Consider the following 20,142-nt stretch of genomic DNA (forward strand, 5'->3'; position numbering starts at 1 on the left):
CGGGCAGCACCATGTATTGGGCTGTGCTGTATTAAATTCACCAACTATCTGAAGAGGTTTTGTGTTATTATTCAGGCGTCCCGAGTGGCCTCAACAGCTCGGGGGGCCCTACTGCGTTGACCCCTACCTCTAGCCACAAGGCCGAACCTTCCCTGAGAACACGAACCTTACAAAATCACGTCTTTTTAATCGGAGGTAGCGGGGACGGCGTCAGTAAAATATCAAATTTGGTTTTTGTTGTTAATAAACATATATTGTTATGCAATTTAAATGGACAGTAATTGTGAATTGTAATTTAAAAATGTTATATAATTGCTAATCTGATTTTTTTGTGTTTAATAAGTTAAGAATTTTATTTTCTTGTTGAATAGAGTTAGGTAGGTAAATTGTTGGCACTCCATTACGCTACTGCAAGAACACTAGTTTAATTGCCTGCAGACTCTTGTATTTGCAAGAGTACAAGTACGCACATAGTGAATAAGTTAGTGACTACAACCCGGACGCCTATAAGTTAAGTCAGGTGCGAAGGTTACACCGAGTTAAGCTAGACACAGTACGGTTCGCAACGGTTGTGTACCTATCAGGGACGGGAATCTACGAGTGCTTCCTTGTGGGAAGTGGTGATCCCGCCGACACGAGCAGCGCCGCAGACGCCCTGACTCCGCCTCGCACGTAGTCGTGAGGTAGGGCAGCAGATGCAGATGCAGCCCACCGCTGCAGATGATCGCCACAGAGCTAGGAGTGGTGCTGCATGATACTGCGTCGTCGCCACACACCAGGTCCCGCCGACGTGAGGTGAACCAGGCCAGGATTGTTGGACGCTTCGTCCGCTGCCAACTAGGGGGAGCCGATGTCGAGGATGCTGTCATCACCGCAGATGGACGCCGATCCACTGCCGTGACGTGACCTGGAGAACGTCATATTGTTGATTCACATGTACATCCACACGTTGCATCCCTGTGTGATTAATACTTACAGTAAGTAAGCCCTCCCACGTCCCTCACAACATCAGCGGCTCAAGGAAAAAGACGCCTTCGGAAGATACAGCTGCTGCAGCAACAGAGATTACGCGCGGGAAACCGTGGATCATTCCACCGCAGGTCTGCTATCAATGACGACCCGAGGCGAAATCGAAAAAAAAGTGCGCGAATTCAGTAGAGTAACGGATAAAAATATGATAAAAAAGAAATGTGGTCGCGCCAAAGTTTTTTTTTTGTGTTGTGTTGTGCGCGCGTCGCTAGGCGACGAGGCTATTTTTAGTATATCGTGCGACAGAGAAAGGAAAGTGCCAATATTGTACTTTTTTATACAAGGCAATGGTTCCAGCTCAATATGATTGCCAAGGGCGGCAAAAATCTGTACTGCATCTATGTATATTTCAGCCCCAATTAAGTAATAATTTATTTTAATTTATATTTATTTGTTCCATGTATATATTCTGTTGTGTGAAAACTATTTGGAATTGATATGTTTGTCTATGTAATTGAATCTCTATGACTAAAACGAACGTTTGAGACTGGCAATTGCAAGGACCCCTCTAAGAGCAATTGAAATTTAAACGGTAAATTGCTAATTTGACACCGTGTTTATTAATGTAAAATGTTATTACAATGTGTATTTAATTTAAATTTAATTTGAGATTTTATGTTCCATTCTATTGTTGCGCGTGGAATTGATGTGTCGTATTTAAAATAATGTAACTATCATTAGTTCTCGGCCAATCAGGAGCCGTATTTTAAATTTGGCACGCATTGTTAGATTACTTAAATTAAGAAGGTTTTTAAAGAGAATGTAATAGCCTATTAATAGATGAACACGCATAAGACATCGTCGGAAATTTATCCTGAAAAATAGCTAAAGAGAAATTGGCATCCGCACCAAAGGATGAAATAAATGTATTGTTAAAGCATCAGTGAATATTGTTAGGGATTTATCCAAAAAGATAATTTACAGGGAGTGTATAAATACGTTGACATCCCTCGGCCTGAGGTCCCTAAGTCCCTGCTGCGAATTGTCCTGAGACTCGCCCTGATTTGCCCGCGTAGCTCCATTCGGAGAGAGAGTGGAGTTCAGGCCAACGTGGCCGGGACCGTGGAACATGGGACTGGGAGGGAAATTTATGTAGGTAGAAGGAAATATAGATGGTAGCAAGGAGAAGATGTTGCTGTCCGTTTTCACGAGCTCCTTTATTCCATGGAAAAAGTCCTATCGCAGCCTGGCCGGCACGTTGCAGAAAGAGCGTTCTCCATCTCCGCGACCCGGACTCACGGTAATACACTCTTGATAACAAACACGACTCGATGGGACGAAACGTACTGGTTACGAAAGTTCAGATGTACAAAGTAGCACACACGCGGCCTGATACGTCTGCGGAGATAGTTCTGTGACGAAACGTACTGGCTAAGAAAGTTCAGCACTGCAAAGTAGCGCATACGCGGCCTGTTACGTCTGTGGAGATAGTTCTGTGACGAAACGTACTGGCTAAGAAAGTTCAGCAATGCAAACTAATTCTGACACGGTTCGGCACGACTGCGGAGGCAGTCCTGTAACGAATTATACTGGTAGCGAACAACGATGCCGTGCTACGTGCGTCTCGAGCGGAGCGGAGCGAGCACACATCTGCTCGGCTCCGAGTCTGGCTAGCCACTATCTCCTCCACCCGTCCGCGCGCCGGTGCTTGGGGGCCGCGGAGGAGGGGAAGGGGAAATAGGCCGGCGTGGGAGAGACTCGTCTCGCGGCGGGCCAGGTTGCGGTTTACATTTCCTAAGCGTAGCACTTGAAAAAAATTACATAATTATTTAAGAAAAGACATTACAAGTAATTGAACGGTAAATGACAAAACGTAAACACAAATTAATTAATTAGTTAAGAATTAAATGTCAAGTTAAGCATTTGTACAATCTTAGACACAATTTAGGACTTGAGAGTTCTGTTAAGTTACAAATTATATACAACATGGATGCTCGTGATTAATTAAAATGTACATGATGACACTACAACTCCCAGGTAAAAAGTATAAATATTTATAAACACATTATTGTCTACGGACGTGCTAGGGCGCACCCGCGTGCGCCCTTGATCGTAAACACTTCACTGACTTTGCACTAGGGGAACATACCTCACTTAGGCCCACGTCGGTGGACAGATACGGCCTCTACATCTAGGAGGGTATGATGACTGTCATCAACGTGAGTAAGAAATGACTGTCTGCTACTCCATTTCGTTAGTACGAAACACGTATTACATCCATACTTAGTTATTTTGCGGCCTAATTTCAAGAAAGACATTGATATACTGAAATATTTTAACATTAACTTCGTGAATCTAATTTGACACACTATTTTAACACACCACTGTATTTACCCAGTGGTCTGGGAGCGAGAGCATCAGAGCTCTACCGACTTAAGTTATTTTTATCTAGCCGAGGTGAACACTTATGTAAATCATAATTTTATACTAAATCTGAGTATAAGATTTTCGAACCCGAACAAAAGAGACACTTGATTATTTAATAAATGTGCGCGTCGTTACTCCAGACATTTTCCACTATATATGTGTTCTGCAGTACCAACAATTGATAGGATTTTGGATGCAATATATATTTTACTTTTTGATATAAACCTGAGATACTTTGAATTTAATTAATGAATAATTAAATTTATCATTGTGTTTCTATGATATTGTAATTTACTTATTACCAACGGTATCCCTATCTATAAATGTATGTGTACATCTATCTAGGTAGTCTACATAGTAAACTGTCGCACAACTGTGGTGCAATATTAGTTAGCTCATAGTGAGATAGGAGCCCTACAACAGTAAAAAAAAAAATATGAAATGCATGAATTAATACCCTTTGAAGAGTGTTAATTTGCTGAAAAATAGTCTCTTAGTTTCTGATTCGTCTACTTTCCTCTTGCAGATGTAGTGCATTCTCACTTTAATGTACTTTTCACAAACACTTTTCATCAAGTAAAACTTATGATTGTCAAGTGTGTTTTGGTCAAGAACATGATCACTAAGTGTGGGGGAAAAATCATAAGCATAATCAAGATAGTGTTTCATAGCACAGTACAGTAGCCTGTCTACCGTGTACCCACTAAGAAGTTTTCCTCCACTAACTGCTAAGGCAGTCCTGATAATTTTTTCTGAATATCTGCTCAGTCGTATTACATCTCTTGAAGCATTAGGTTGCCATCAAATAGTGTACAATAGGCATAACCATTCACACATTCCGAACATATTCATATTTATTTAGTGTTCAGTTGCCAACACCCGCGGTCTCGGGATCGAGACCCGGGGCGGTCCTAGTGATTCTCAGTGGCTCTAAAGGAAATCTCAGGTGGGCGCCAGGTTAGTTTGAGAATTAACCGAGGCGGTCGTGGGTTTTTGCCCCTACGTGTTCCACTAGGATCGAAGGCTGTTGATGGTGGGAGGGAGTCCCTACTTCTAACAAGCACTGTCCCTAGACAGAATAGAGGACTGTTTCCTAATTGCTCAGGAAGCATTTGCGAAAAAAAGAAACGGTATTTAGGTTCTGGTTTTTTAATCTCGCATCTCACCTGGTCTGGATGGAGTTACAAGTCATACAATTACACTGGACAAAAAATACGTTGGCACTACATACACTCGCACTGATAATTAATTACGTTTTACATGGATGTTACAATGCGGCACATGCAATCAAGGTTCCTACATTGATCTGTGGGTCGACGAAGAAAGATGTCGACTCAAGTGTCGACCCAGCTCTCACAGCCCGTTATGCCACGCCAACGCCTTCTCCTGCCCTGGGTTGCGTGTGCGACGATGGTGCTGTGCGGCTAGGGCAGGGGGGAAGGGGAAGAGAGGTTCACGTGCCAGTGGAAAATTAATAAAATTGTTGTAAATATTTTGTAACATCCTTTACTATAACATGTTAATTTTATTATTTGAAGTGTAATGTGTCATAAGTTGTCATTGTTCACTGGGCGCCAAAGCCGTGGCTTCCGCCTGTGACCAATCAGCGTGTTCCGCGGGCGGGAGGGGAGGCAGATGGACGTGGGTGCTCGGTCGCGCGAGGCGGGGAGGCAGGCAGTCGGCAGCTGGGCGCTGGAGACAGCGGACGTGTCTGCGAGATCGCTCGAAGACGGTGAGAACGGGCGCGTTGTCTCGCTGGAGTTCAGGCCTTGCAGAGAGGAAATAATTCCTATCTTACAGTCGTGTTGTCATTTAGGCGAGTGTGTCACCTCGTCATTCAGTCGCGGCTTGCAGTCAGTCACTTATCTCCCATGTGTGTTTTCTCCGGTGGTTTACGAGTCACGGAGTCCTTTTGTGGACTGGATATTCGCCATTGTTTGTACGGTAATTTTCGGGCCCTCCCGGGCACCGTGTTGTCTGGTCAGTCGTTCAGCTTATGGGGTGAGTCATATAGCGTTCAGGTCTTAGCGGCGCGGGTATTGCTCGTCACGAATGGGACATCACGTATTTTTCCCATACAGTATCAGTGCACGGAACCGGGCTTCGCCCTACAGAATCAGTCACAGGCGGAAACGCAGCAGCCCCTTGTAAAGGGTTTGATTTACCGTATATAAAGAACCTGGAAACTGTCTTCGAGTGTGTCAATTGTTATCCTGGTGACTAAGTCCCTTGGCCATGCGGCCCGAACCCCCCTCTACCGAACACTGAGTAGCCGACAAAATACTATCATTCAGGGGCTAGTCGGCCAGGCGACGACAAGAGTTTGGGTGGATTAACGGCCACTGCCGTGATAATGTGTATAGAGATTCGTGCCCGGGTTCACCTGTGTGAGTCGCGGGGCCACGAAGATAATATTAATTGGAAAAGTCTTTAGAAATGCAGTCGGCAGGCACATGCTTGACGAACTATGCGAAGTTCTGTTCGCGGGAGTCGGCTCGGACCATAAGGTGACTGCGTCGCGAACCTTTGTTCTGCGACGAGAAAAAATTAAAGCGGCTGGGATAGGCCCTGCACCAGAAAAAGGTACAGGGGCACGCGGGGAGAGAAGAAAAGGAAAAGTTTTTAGCGAATTATAATAGTTACCAGAATGATGTATCAGAAGTACAAGTGTTGAAGTCTCCCCGCGGGATCACACGTCCACCCCGGGCCGTGAGTAAAACTCTACTGCCACTTTGTGCTGGCTTGGGAGGGGAGGAAGCGTCATGATGCGCCAAACTTTCTAATGTGCCGTTATTCCAATTTTATAATCATAATTAGTCATTATTACTTATAGAACACTTGTATCTTAATGACATCTGTCTGAATTATTTGGCGGAAGGCCTATAATAATAATACATAACAAAATTTAGATTAATAATATTTGAAAATAAAAAGTCAAGCTTGAGACTGTCTGTCACTTGTTGACTACCCCAGGGGCTATTTGTAAGTAAAAATAGGGAGGTAAATTAGGTTGGTTAACACTGTGCTTAATTATTGGCAGAAGGCCGCAAGGGATGTTCCGGACATTTATTAATTGCGGTTTCCCACGGGGGAAACCGCTTCACCCCTATGACGCACTTTCATTATTAAGGGTTATTGTGCTAATTAAAAATCACAGTAATTTATGATTTGTGAGAACTTGGTGGTGGTTTTGGCATATGGACGTAATCTGGGAAGGCACTCACCGGCGTCGGCGGTTCACTCGACTCACGTGAAATGTGCTAGGGGTGAATTCTGTTAGCAGGGTTTAATACTGGCGGCTGGAGGCGGGGATTTATGGCCTTCAGAGGGATGACGACACAATGTTGTATTACGAGTGCATGCCAATTTAAATTTAACTAATATAACCTGAAAGTATAAATAACTCACTGGTGATACTCAGTGGCATAGCAAGCAGGTGGCAGGGATGGCCCCCCGTCAAGGGCATTGGTGCTTTCCTAAGGGGGGGGGGGGGGGCGTCTCCGCGACGGTTTCGTGTTATTGAACCCTCCCCTTCTCTCTTTTAATCCAGGAGGGGCCCTTTTTTCATTTCTGGCGAGGGGCGCCAGTCTCCCTAGGTATGCCACTGGATACTTTAACAAGCGCATAAACAGAAAAACAGGCTTCAAACAATACATAGAACAATAACTTATAATAAAATAATCTATAAATACCGGTGAAAAGTGATTTTATTAATACTTTCTATCTCCAATTGAAAATTAGATTTTCGTCCTGTTCGGTTACTACAGCCGAATGCTACACAAGTCATTTTCGTTTATCGCACATCTAGTAACATGAAATAATAAACGTAACAGATCATGTACACGTTTTTTATATCAATATATTCACGAAATGCTAGTTTTAAGCCACTAAATACACATTTACACCAATTTTGAAGCTCAACACCACCACCTGCGCAATGCAATCTTATGAGTGTTTTTGGAAAGTGGAATCTACCAATAGGGCAGCGGGATATTTCCAGCGAATTCTCTATCCGCCTTTAGGCGTCATACGCCTCTGTTATCGCACGACCTTGTGCTATCCCTGGGGTACATAGGTGTTGTATCTATGTGTTGTATTATGGGTAATATATAGTGTTGTTTTTAGTTGATTCGTTGAAAAAGTAAACTTCATAATAATTATTATACGGTTAGTATAGTACTTAGTTTGTAAAGTTAGTGTCTTCAATTGTTACACCTATTTTTAATGCAATATAAATATAAACAACCTCCGTGAATGCCTGTCTGTGTTGTGTGTGAACGCCGTTTCATTTATCAACTTCATTGAATGTTTACTGTTTTATTTTGTTGGTCGTTGAACGTATTAAACCTGTGTTCGTGAATATAATAAAAGGTTTGTATTCTGAAATTTCGTATATTATCTGTTTATTCATGGTTAATTGTATTTGAATTGTTTTGTCATAATTAACTTGTGCCTGTTTGACTAGGAAGGGCAAATGTCAAAACGACTTATCTGGTAATATTTAGGTGGAACAGTGAATTTTTGCAGTCTGTCCAACATTGTTTTAATATTATTGTCATGTATCTCGTTATATATTTAGGATTAGAGTTTCTTTTTAAACCCCGGAGAAAAAAAATAAGATTACAGACTATATTCTGATCTCTGAAGTGTTATGGTACAGAGTCCCTCTTCTGAACTTCTGGGATATAGCAATCTAGTATTAAAGTTTGGTAAATTTCTAACGTCGCGGCTCTCGTAAATAAAATATTAAAATTTAGAATTTTTGTTTTTCAATTACTACAGATGTTCCTGGACTAGTTTAAATCCTGATTCCATTACAATACTATTGATATTACCAATATGGCGTTGCTTATATCATTACTACCCCTACATTTTTACGGAAAAAGCTCTGAAATATGTGGGTTTTGAATGGGGAAAATAAAAACACCATTTATTATTAATTTAATTTTTTGAATATTATGCTTTTTTCATACTGTAAATTAGACTATAATCTCTCCCACTCCAGTCTATTTTGCAATATCGATATATCATTGTCAAATAAATCTTTGGAAGTTACAATTTATGGCAGTATCGTGAAGTATAACAGAGTGCTCTATTTAGTTAAAATTTCATGATACTGAGAAATAAGGGTATATATGTAGAGTAGCAGTATATGCGGAAAAAAATGCAAAAAATCCGAAAATACTTTTATTCTATGCTCTTTCACTTCCTCTTTTCAAATCAACCGGCGGAGATAAGAAATTCCAAATACTTTAGGAGATATTGAATTTTTAAATTTTGAACATGTAGAGTAGCTGTATTTGCGAAAAAAAAATTCTAAAAATCTGAAATTACTTTTATTATATGCTCTTTCACTTCCTCTTTTCATTAAAACTGGCGGAGATAAGATATTCCAAATACTTTAGGAGATATCAAATTTTTTAATTTAGCAATAAAACACCTGTACAACCATTTGAACGACGCCATTTTTGTTATTATGCCGTGTGTTCGTGAATGCGTAATAAATAAAATGGTCGATTAGGTCAGGTCAGTTACATTATTAATACTTTCAAACTAAGCGGACATAAAAAATAATGTGAATTAATTTTAATGGCTGTTTAGTTTTAAAATATTTATAATGTAACTGACATGACCAAACAAACCCTGACAAAGGATGATCAGTAGGAACTAAAATTGTCGATTAGGTCAGGTCAGTTACATTATGAATACTTTCAAACTATGCGTACATTAAAAATAATATGATTTAATTTCAATGGTTTTTTAGTTTTAAAGTATTTATAATGTAACTGACCTGACCTAACAAACCCGGACAAATGATGAACATTAACAACTCACGTACATTTTTTTTGTTACTTATTACTTGCGCAACAATATCCAAATAAAAAATTAGACTTTAAAATTAGAAACGTTAAAAGCCCACCTAAGTTGGAGGCGGGTACATTTCCTTTGCCATTAGAAGGAAATTATGTAGTCATTCACCTACGTCGCGATACCTCCGACGGAACATAAATAAATAAATGAATAATCACGTATTGGTTCATTTGAATACTGGCCAATCACGGAACTGTCACGTGACAACATTGTCCAATAAGAAACATAATAGATACTCGTAAACAAGAAACAATGGTAATCGCAGCATGAATACGCAGGTATTGTGATGAAAATTAAAAAATTCGGTATCTCCTAAAGTATTTGGAATTTCTTATCTCCGCCGGTTGATTTGAAAAGAGGAAGTGAAAGAGCATAGAATAAAGGTATTTTCGGATTTTTAGCATTTTTTTTCACATATACTGCGACTCTACATATTTACCGAAATAAGTTGTGGGCGAAGTGATAAAATATAAGGAATACAATACAGGCATCACAAAATAGACTGGGTGGGAACTGTATTCTACTTTACAATACTGAGAAAATATCTCGGTCTCTTTTTCAAAAAATTAAATACCGGTATTGCAAAATGGACTAGACCAGGTGAGAATAATCTACTTTATGTTACCGAGAAAAAATTATCTTGGAAAGCCTTAATTTCAAAAAATAAAACACCGATATCAAAAACCAAACTAGACCGAGTAGAATATTAGTCTTCAAGACAATATTTAAAACAATAATGTACCAAAATGAAATAGTCAAAAAATATTGAATGTAGGTACTTTACTCTGTCCAAAATCCACATTTTTCCTGCTTATCCCATTAGAATGTAGCTATAGTAATGTCGTTACCGATCTCCATCGCTTAATACAGTGTTCCGTCCAGACTATATTAAAGTATCAATATAGTAGTCCTAACTTAATCAACCTTTCACTTTATTTTCATTACCAGAACGAGTGCTAACCTAACATATTAAATTTCACCTTTCACTTAAGTCTTATATGAACACCTTGATTCAACATACATCCTTAATTCTTCCATACACACAATTGTGCATATCCGAATCACTTTTTTTTTTTTTAAGTAATTTTGGTAATTGTTCTGTCACATATCCAAGTTTATCCAGTGATCCTGATGGCACAATCCTGTATGATCGATCCTGTGGTACTTACACGATGCTTGCTGTTTTAATTCAGTACTTTGAAAGATACTGAACATAAAAATATTACAATACAAAAAATGTTAGGAAGTAAAAAAAATAATCATTGCAGGATTTTTATTTTATCTGATAATATCATAATTCATTGTTTTATCACAATTTTTGTTATATTCAGGATCTTTTGATGTACTAAATTAAAACAGGAAAAATCATATACCACATGTTCAATGTGTTCAGTATCATACCATTAGGATCAAGGGATAGATCACTATACAAAATTTTTACTGTAAATTTGCCTATACTTTTTTCTTTGCAAACCAACTCATCATAAATTTGTTAACAGTTTACACATATTGTTTCAAACATTTCCGTAACCTTTAATTAATCAAAAAACGAACATTACATGCAGTCTGTAACTTCCTTTTCTGCCACTAACTAATTCCCAAACAAAGAAACAACCACACGTAAACATTGTCAACTCCATTGCTACCAAAACATGATAACTTACTCGATTCCAATTTCATTGGCCTACTGATATAATGTCATTCAGTTCCCCTACTTTTTTGACTTGTAATAAGCACTTGCAGGAATCAATATCTATAACTGACCTGATCTCTATTTACCCTGAAAAGAGCATTTTAAATACTGGTTTCTGAGAAATTACCATTTATAAGTTAAATTAGGTAGCCTGTGCAATGACTTGGCCTTCTCCATGTTGTGCTGTATTTTTTATTAGCATAGCCGAGACTGTTTTCAAGTCATTGACCTAGTTGTTGTTGCCCTACAGTTTTCTTGATACTTCTTGCAACTTGATCCTGTGCATCTCCAGATATCCTTAGGAATCCAGTGTTGCTGAGGCTGGTTTCTAAAATACAGGAATGGTTAATGTAATTATGTTACGGCTGGGTCCAAGACTGTGGTCCACTTTAATTAGGAATCTTGGAAGCACAGAGAATGTTTAAACATTATTTCAATGTCTTTCCACGTTCTGTGGGACGCGTCTATTGGAATGGCTGCTATCATATTCCTGCGTTAAGTCAGCAGAAGGTTTAGTACAAACACTCACGGGGACATTCTGCATTCTTCACCCTCTACGGAAACATGTACCGCAACTACCAAGTATGAATCAACACGGGGAATGTGTTTCGTTACACGCAGTGAGATTTGTGTGCCTCTGTATAAACAGTGGCTAAGGGTAAGCAGCTACTGGAAAGATAGCATGTTGGTGGAATATACTGTTTTGTCACTAAAACTTAACTATTTAGTTGCACTGACAATCTTTTAACAAAGTTTTCGTTTTTTTTTTTTAAATTTTTTTTCAAGTAGGTACTTATGTTTTTCTAACCTGTTTCCCCTATTTTGTATTGGGTATTATAAATGCAGTACCTAGTTTGTTTTATTGTGGCTAACCTGAGCATTTTCATGGCAAGTAATAAACTGTAAATTTACTGACTGACTTATTTGTAAAGGCAATTTGTTACTCTATAATGTCCCCCTTAAAAAGTCCTTCTAATAATTCATAACTAATAGGCATACTGTTTCTTGAAAAGGCTTAGTAACAGTAATTTTAATAATTTTAATTTAATATTGATTTCTTTTGATTTACCAAACTGCACAATTTCTTCACAGACAGGTTTATAGATTTCAATAATTAAAAAATCACTTACAAATTTTTAATAATTCATGTGGCTAACTGGACACAACTTGAATGTATGTTTAGTGGAATGGAGCATTGTATGATCACCTAGACCTGCAATCGCTTACCCTTTGTTGAAGAATCACAAAATTTTCAGCATTATGATACAAGAAAATAATGAAAAAATTAAATATAAAAGAACAAATGTATATCATAAGGTGTAAAACGGCAGAGAGAAAGAAAGAAGATAATTTTCTAAAAGTGACACAGTTTTTTGGCTTTTATTTCTTTTTCAAATATTTAAGAATCCTAATCTAATTGTATTTATTAAAAATTTTATTAAAATAAATATATATTAATAAACAAGAATTTACAAAATTATTACTCCAAAATAACTGCTGAGGATATTAATAATTATTGCTCAATCAATAATGATTAATTAACAATAAATACTACTCACTTGAAAAATACCATAAAGAAAAACTGCATGTGTATAGTGCTCTCGTTATATCTCTTTGGCCAAGTACTTATTCTCTGTCCTTTTCGCTGCATAACAATGTTTCAATAAAACGTTGCATTAAAATTTGGCCCTGAAATTTTACAGTCATTGCGTCCAAAGAAGTTTTACTTAAAAAAAAAATTTTAAAAAAATTAACATCTTTATCACGACATGAAAAGATCCTGATAAATCCATGTCAAATGTACTATTATGAATTTCAAAGATACATAATGCAAATTTCACAATTGGATGCTATTGCTCTTCCATTTGAAAGCATCATGAATGTAAAGGATTTTGAAGTGAAACATCTTTGGGCGCGATGGGAGTAAAATTTCAAGGCATAATTTTAATGCAACGTTTTCGTAAAACATAGTTGTGAAATGTTTCTGACGCTCAAAAAACGGAGAATAGGTTGCAGACAGTACAGAGAACCTATCGGGCCCCGATGCCTTCAGAAGGCTCCACGTGGCGGTGTGCCACTCAGGTTGAACCCTGCCATGCTGCAGGTTTAGGTGGGTCACGGTGGTAGGGACCTGTGTGTGCCTGATGTCACCCTGACTTGCTGGAATCTAGTAAGGGAGTATTTGGGCGGAGGGAAACACAACGGGGTTTGAGATTATTGTTGAGCACCACTCCATGGCCCATATTCACAAGAAAATGGTGCTCTTTAAAGTATGTATTATTTGAATTACTTAACCCTCTTAGTGCCAGCCTCTGCTAGGATGGTAGTGCTAATAGTGCCAGGTCAATTTTAACTAAATTGCATCTCTAGAGTTTAATTTTATTAACTTTTTAACCTTTACTGTTATAACTATCAAATTTTTACTGTTTATAGGTAAATGTTTTATTTTGTCACTTCTCATGTTTAAACGAGTAACAAGCGATTTGCCTAATGGCGGTTTGCCTAAACATGAATTCGTTACGGCGATTTGCCTAAAAGTCATTTCGCCTAAAGGCGTTTTGCCTAACGGCGATTTGCCCAACAGCGATTTGCCTAACGGAGTTCTGCCTGATGGCGATTTGCCTAACAGCGTTTTGCCTAACAGCATTTTTGCCTAAAATGTTACTATGATGACAAAACCTCGTTTTGCCTAGCGGCGAATTTTCCAACGCTATTTTGCTAATGGTGATTTGCCTAACAGTGTTTTGCCTAACCTATCCTAGCCTAACCTAACCTAAGCTAACCTAAGCTAACCTAACCTAACATTACCTAACCTAACTGCGTTTTACCTATCAGCAGTTTTCCTAACGGCGATTTGCCTGACGGCGTTTTGCCTAAATGGCATTTTGCCTAAAATTAGGCAAAACGCCTTTAGGCAAAATGACACATGCCCGTTTAAACATAAAAATTGTCATCTTATTTTATTTTTGTTTTTTAAATTAAAAAATAATAATTATTAAATATTATTTATGGATTGTAATGTGGATAGGGAGTAGTTTTGACAGTAATATTCTTTGATTTGAATTTTTTAAAAATATTTAATTGTTTTTCTATATGATAGTATAATAGTAATGTAATTTTTTCCAATATTTATTGTAGTAATAATTTTTTGAAAAAAAAAAACATTGCTTTTGTAACTGTGTGACAATTCAAATGAAATCTTCTCTTAGCATAACTCCAACTATTTAGTGTATTTTGAATCTTTATAATTTTTTAATAATTATAAGTCTGATATTAATGTATTTAAAAAATAAATGATGTTATTAAAAAATTATGCATAACTATTGTATGCCTTTATACAAATTTATGTGAAACTGACTTTCAAATTTTAGAAAAAAAAAAGTCTTGGTTTGATCAGCATTTTGCATTATCACATTTTTTTAAAAAATTAATAATATAAAATTAAGTGGTAGTTCATGACAACAACAATGATAAATCCATCACAACTATAGTCAAATACATATTCACTGGTCCTAGCAGTTGTGTTTACTAAAACAAACACCATGCAACCATTTATGGCATTTTGCACAAACTGTCCTTGAACGTTTTCTTTATCCTCCCTGATGTTTACTCGATACACTGCAAACACAACATTTTTTTCTTTCTTCAATGGCAGTTTCAGAATTCCTGATGACGCCACACTTTCGTTAGTGTCACCAGTTTGTTGGTGTTGCTGTTCTAGCCACTCTTTCCCGAGACTGACCACTACAGCAGAGACGAACTCATATCTTGTCAGAAATGTTACCATCTGTATTCATTTTGTACAAAATATAACTGTTGAGTACCATACGGCCAAATATATTGAAACATACTTTTTTCCAGTATTTAAATGACCTTTCGTCGAGGTAGCAATACAGCATCATATCACTTGTGTCTATACCACGCATGTATTTATTGTATTTGTGAATGATTTCTGGTTTTTCACGCACTCTCTCTTGTCCGTGCCGTTTTTTTGGTACACTGAACATCTTCTGTTTTTCCATTTGTTGATAGTAAAATTACTGGTTTTGTTTGAGATTTCTTTTCGTGATATGCTAATAACAGCAGTTCATTACTTTTGAAATACCTTTTCTCCCCAACCTGAAATTTATTTTGCTTGTGTAATTCAGTTGGTAGATGCTTCCTGTTCCGCCTAACAGTGCCAGTAAGGTAAGTCCCTTCAGAATAGAGTTTCTGTGCAACTGGTACACTTGTAAAAAAATTATCAACAAAAATGTGATAACCTTTTCGTAGTAAATTCACACCTAATAATAGCTTCATGATCACAGTGTACCCAAGACCATATAGTTTTATGCTAGCCTTATCTGATTGATCTTTAGCACCATGGTATACATAAAATACCATGCAGTAATTGACAGTACTATCACAAAGCATCCAAAATTTTATTTCCCATTTGTGGTGGTGTTTGTTGGGAAGGTATTGAGTAATGACGTATGGCTCTTTGTTCCGACCAAACTTTCATCAATGCTCAGTATTTGGTATGGAGTGAAGTGGTGCTTGAAAACGTTATTTGTGTGGTCAATAATTGGCTTGAATTTTTCTTTTGGATCATAGTTTGATTCACCTGGTAGACCAAGGTTTTTGTTATCGGATAGGTGGAAAAATTTTAGAAGTAGTTGAACTCTAATGCGAGAAACATTTTTCGAAACCATGGCATGCTGCGAGAAGGACCAATAGACCAATATGAGGAATGTGTAGGCATTTTTATGAGGCCCATATTTATTATACATGCTACAAATGCTTTCATTTCAACAACTGAAGTTTTTGACGTGACAACGACTAATAAATCTATGAACGCTAGCTGCACGCACAAAAAAATTTCCTGTAACGCACATTGTCCCACTACAATGTGTCCCGTTACGCTCATTGTACGCTTGCGCCGCATCTCTCTTCCACTCGATTGGAACAACCATCAGTTTGACTTTTCAATCATTTTTCGTCATTTTAATTATTAATATTATGTAATTTAACGATCGTCCACTAATTTTCAGCACAATCGGTACGGTTATTTAGAAGTAATATTGAATTTCCAAATACGTTTTTGTACGAACAATGGTGCTTTACAGTTACACATAATAATTCAAATTACACCCGGGATATTTTGCACAATGATTTAAAAAAAATATTGTAACACATTATAAATAAGTTTGGTGTTTTGGGATGCGTATTTGTTATAAAATCATATTATAAAAAAGAAATAATATTATTCCCCTATGGTGCTGCCATCTACGGTGACGGACGCGAACGGAACGAATCGCGTGGCAACCATGCACTCGTTAATACATATTTTCCTTTGTTTATCGTGAGGAGCGTTATTATTAATGAATTATAAATAAAATGTTGTGCCCAGGGCTACAATTGCATATAATTTTGAGAACTGAAAGACATAAAAACGTAAAATATTGTCGACAAATTTTAATCTCGGCCCCAGCGCACCACGAGCGTCTGGGTTGGAGATTAAAGCCGAAATTCTTTCTTAAACTTACTAATACTTATTTTATTAACTGCAAGGGCATTTTTATTAAATTCTACGTTTAATTTCACGACGAACAAACTACGACGTTAAATGTGTAATTGCGAAAAAGCGTAAAACATTCTCGACGATCTTGAAGTTAAATAGCAAACATGTATAAAAGTTATAGTTAAAATAATCTGTTCGTTAAAGTAATAAATATATTTGAATTAATGAGTGCAAATAAAAGTAAATTTATCAATTAAATTGTATATTTCATTTGACTCCTTCTTTGTATCCGTACAAAATAGTGATAATTCAATAAAAATGATTCAATTTTATTGATAAAAGTATGCAATCATTTCATCCATGTTATGTTATGAGGTTGTCACGTTTAACTATCGTCCGTAAACTGACTTTACAGACAACCAATTTTTTTTCCCCACGAAATAGCTCTCGAACCTGTACCTAATTTTTCCTTGTTCTGTGATAAAAACTGCTGAGCGTAGTAGCTATTGGTTTCCTTTACCAGAAGGTGTAGTAAGGAAAAAGTAAACATTAGCTGGAAATATGCTATGGGCTTCGAGTTTCGAGGCGGTAAATGTTTTGGTCCAGCATTTTCTAAAAACTGGGGTATGTAGTGTTTTGGTGGTGAAAAGTTTTCACAAGAAGACCAGATTATATTATTTACGTCAGTCTGTTCATTTTCATCCGACGAATCACTTGAACTATTGCCTGAATTCGTACGAAGTGATACACCGGCTGGAATATAATTACCCGCAGCCACTGGAGTAAGTCTCGGTGTGTTTGAAGTAGATGGTAAATGCTCTTCCTCATCAGTACTTGTATCATTTGTCACTTGTTGTATCACTTTCACAAATATCACTATCGAGCGAATAAAAATAGTCGAGCATTTCTTTGTCATCTTTACCCGCAATGTAACTTCTTTTCCGAGACATTATTATGAAAACGAGAACAAAAACCTTGATCGCACAAAGTTTCGCGGTAGTATTAGTTTGAAACAGAGTAACATCACTTTCCACTGAGAAATATGTAGGAAAACGTGTTTACTATGACTACTACAATAATAATTTTCAACGCAGAATAACCAAAGGTATAAAATCCTACGCAATTTGTAATATCCACGAAACTGGTAGTTACCTACATATATCGTTTACCTAAAATGAACCATTGTTGTCATAACTTTGAAAAAATACATTTGTAGAAATTGCTGGAAAATAGCTTCATGATATTAAAGAATTAAAAATAGAATTTACAAAAGGAATTATTTTTTTTTCAGAAGGGAAAGTGTTTCTTTAGAATAAAGAAATGCAGCAAAACACGGTTTGTTATGCTGTGCTATGTCCAGCAGTATGACACTCATACTCTCTGTTGTGAGAAAAAAGAACTAAATAGTAGGGCACTTTCGCTTCCTGTTTACAGAAAAAGGAACTAGATAGTAGGACACTTCATTTGACAAAGGTAGAATGCGTTGCTAGTAAAAAAAACTGTCTTGAAAACGGAAAAAAAATCGGGCCGATTTTTCGGCCCTGGCAATTTTCGCACAAGGCAAAGCCGATTTATCGGACTTTGGCATTAAAAGGGTTAAGTAAATCAGTATTCTTAAAAATTGTTATTTGAGTATTGTTTAAGCTGTGTAACTAAGTATTTTTTTGCGGTTTGAATGCTTTTCACCCTTTAATTTGACAGGGTAATTATTTTTTATGAATTATTAAACTAAATAACACACCATATTATAATTATGAGCCCATGAGCGTGTAAATATGAGTTCAACTAAGAATATGCTAGTGTAATAAAATGCTTAAACAAATCCAGTGCACATGGAATATTAATTGTTTTTGAAGTGAAGCTTCTTTGGGCATGATGAGAGTAAAATTTCAATTACAATTGCAAGGCCTGATTTTAATGCAACGTTTTCTTGAAACACTTTTGAAACGTTTCTGATGGATATTTGAATTGCAAAAAAAGTTTCATTTCTATCACGTGTACTGAGTTAACGCATGTGTATTTTTTTAAAATTCATTTTAGTATTACTTTTTCTTTTAGGACATTTTTAATTGTACTTTTCATTATCTTAAATAATTTAAAATGATTTTTACTTGTTTAATTGCCTGCCATATTCCACTAAAAATCTGTGTTGACTCTTGGAGATGGTATGGGAATTGTTGCACTTGCTTGGTGCAGTGAAGGTGCAGTGACCCAGTACTCAGTGTAAGTGCACTGGCACTTGGCCAGATCTGTTGCTAGAATTAAATTAATTTTCTAGCATACTTAACTATTTTTAAAGTTGATTGCAATGCTATGGTTTGGTATTCATATAGTGAGTCGGTTTCGTACTTACTATATGTAGTTAAATTACATTGCTTACCATATCTATGCTTCTCACCACCAACCCATTTCATTAACCTAGCTTGAGTGACAAGTACCATTAAAAACTTGGGTTTTTATTCAAAGGTTATATTACTGTCATCTCATTAATATCCTGCTTGTGTTAATTATTCCTGTAATAATTTTCAAACTTTTATTGTTCACTGTGTTCCACTGGCAATCTAAGTGGGGAAAATGGCAGACTGTTGTGAGCCCATGGGTTTGTCTCTGGATACCTCTGATCATCCCACCCGTTATTCCATCAACGCTCCGTTTTCTTCTCATCTCTCATAGTTTTATTACTTTGATTTCTAATGCCTTATTTCGTTTATACCTTAACTATGTCGTATATCACATTATACGTAGATAGTACCTACAGGTGTTCCAAGTAACTCTATAACACATGGTTCTCAACAATGTAATCACTTTCAATTGGAAACAGGAAAAGGGGGGGGGGGAACTTGTAGGGTTATAAAAGTTGCTGTTTCTTCCTGTATTTAATGATTGATACCTCTTGGACAAAAAAGAATGTATCAAGGTAATATTAGTATAAAAAACTTAAAAAAAATAAGGAAATTGTTAAGAAATAGGTACTTGAAAAAACATGCATGTTACCTACTGTTCACTTGTGAATCATAGACCAACACAAACCTCCATTTCACTGGCCAAAAACTTTTCGTAGGTAACTGTGTTGTCCACTGATGTACAAAAGAAGCTTGCAGAAAGAAGCACTGTGAAACATGCATGACTGAATGCATTGTGTTTGCAGCTGGAGTGTGATTCATAGGCCCTTGGTCACCCTTGTTCATGTAAACAGAAGCTGTGAGACATCTTCAGAGACTGCGCACCATCGCTACTGACATCACATATGTCAAACTAGTTCTGTTTTCATTTGAGTACTTGTACGGGTGTTTTACCATATTCTATTTTTTAGTTAGTGACATAATTTTTGTGCAGTTAGTAGTTTAACTTATTAGGTATAGACCAGTTACACTGTCTGCAGTTAAAAGAACTTCTGAATTCATTATCTTTTGTCGTTGCATACAATATTTCTCAGGAGTCTTTTTTTTTTTTTACCTTGCTACTGTTTTACTGTTTTAAGCTACATTTGTACTCAAAAATAAATTTGTTTGCTAAAACGTAACATTGACATCACTTTGATTTTGCAGAAGAAATAAACATATTCATCATTGGCCTAGTCTCTCACTAGGACTAATACATATCTTTCATCAAACCAAGCAAGACATTGGAGTGTTGAATGTTTAGAAAACTGTTCATTGGAACTTCAAGAATTTTGGTTTTT

The 20,142-nt window shown here is 36.9% G+C and overlaps 1 protein-coding gene across 2 annotated transcripts in view; it reads left to right on the forward strand.

Moving 5' to 3' along the window:
* Positions 1 to 7,429: 7,429 nt before the first annotated feature.
* Positions 7,430 to 20,142, forward strand: part of LOC134527555 (uncharacterized) — a 76,687-nt gene continuing 63,974 nt past the window's right edge. The window contains exon 1 of one of the 2 annotated variants that reach the window (XM_063360343.1): positions 7,430 to 7,563. The gene's annotated coding sequence lies outside the window, so the exon portion shown is untranslated. Of the gene's footprint in view, positions 7,768 to 20,142 lie in introns of both variants that reach the window. The other variant, XM_063360344.1, reaches the window with a different exon arrangement.

The sequence above is a fragment of the Bacillus rossius genome, chromosome 1 (genome assembly GCF_032445375.1).
Source record: "Bacillus rossius redtenbacheri isolate Brsri chromosome 1, Brsri_v3, whole genome shotgun sequence".
Lineage (NCBI taxonomy): Eukaryota > Metazoa > Arthropoda > Insecta > Phasmatodea > Bacillidae > Bacillus > Bacillus rossius.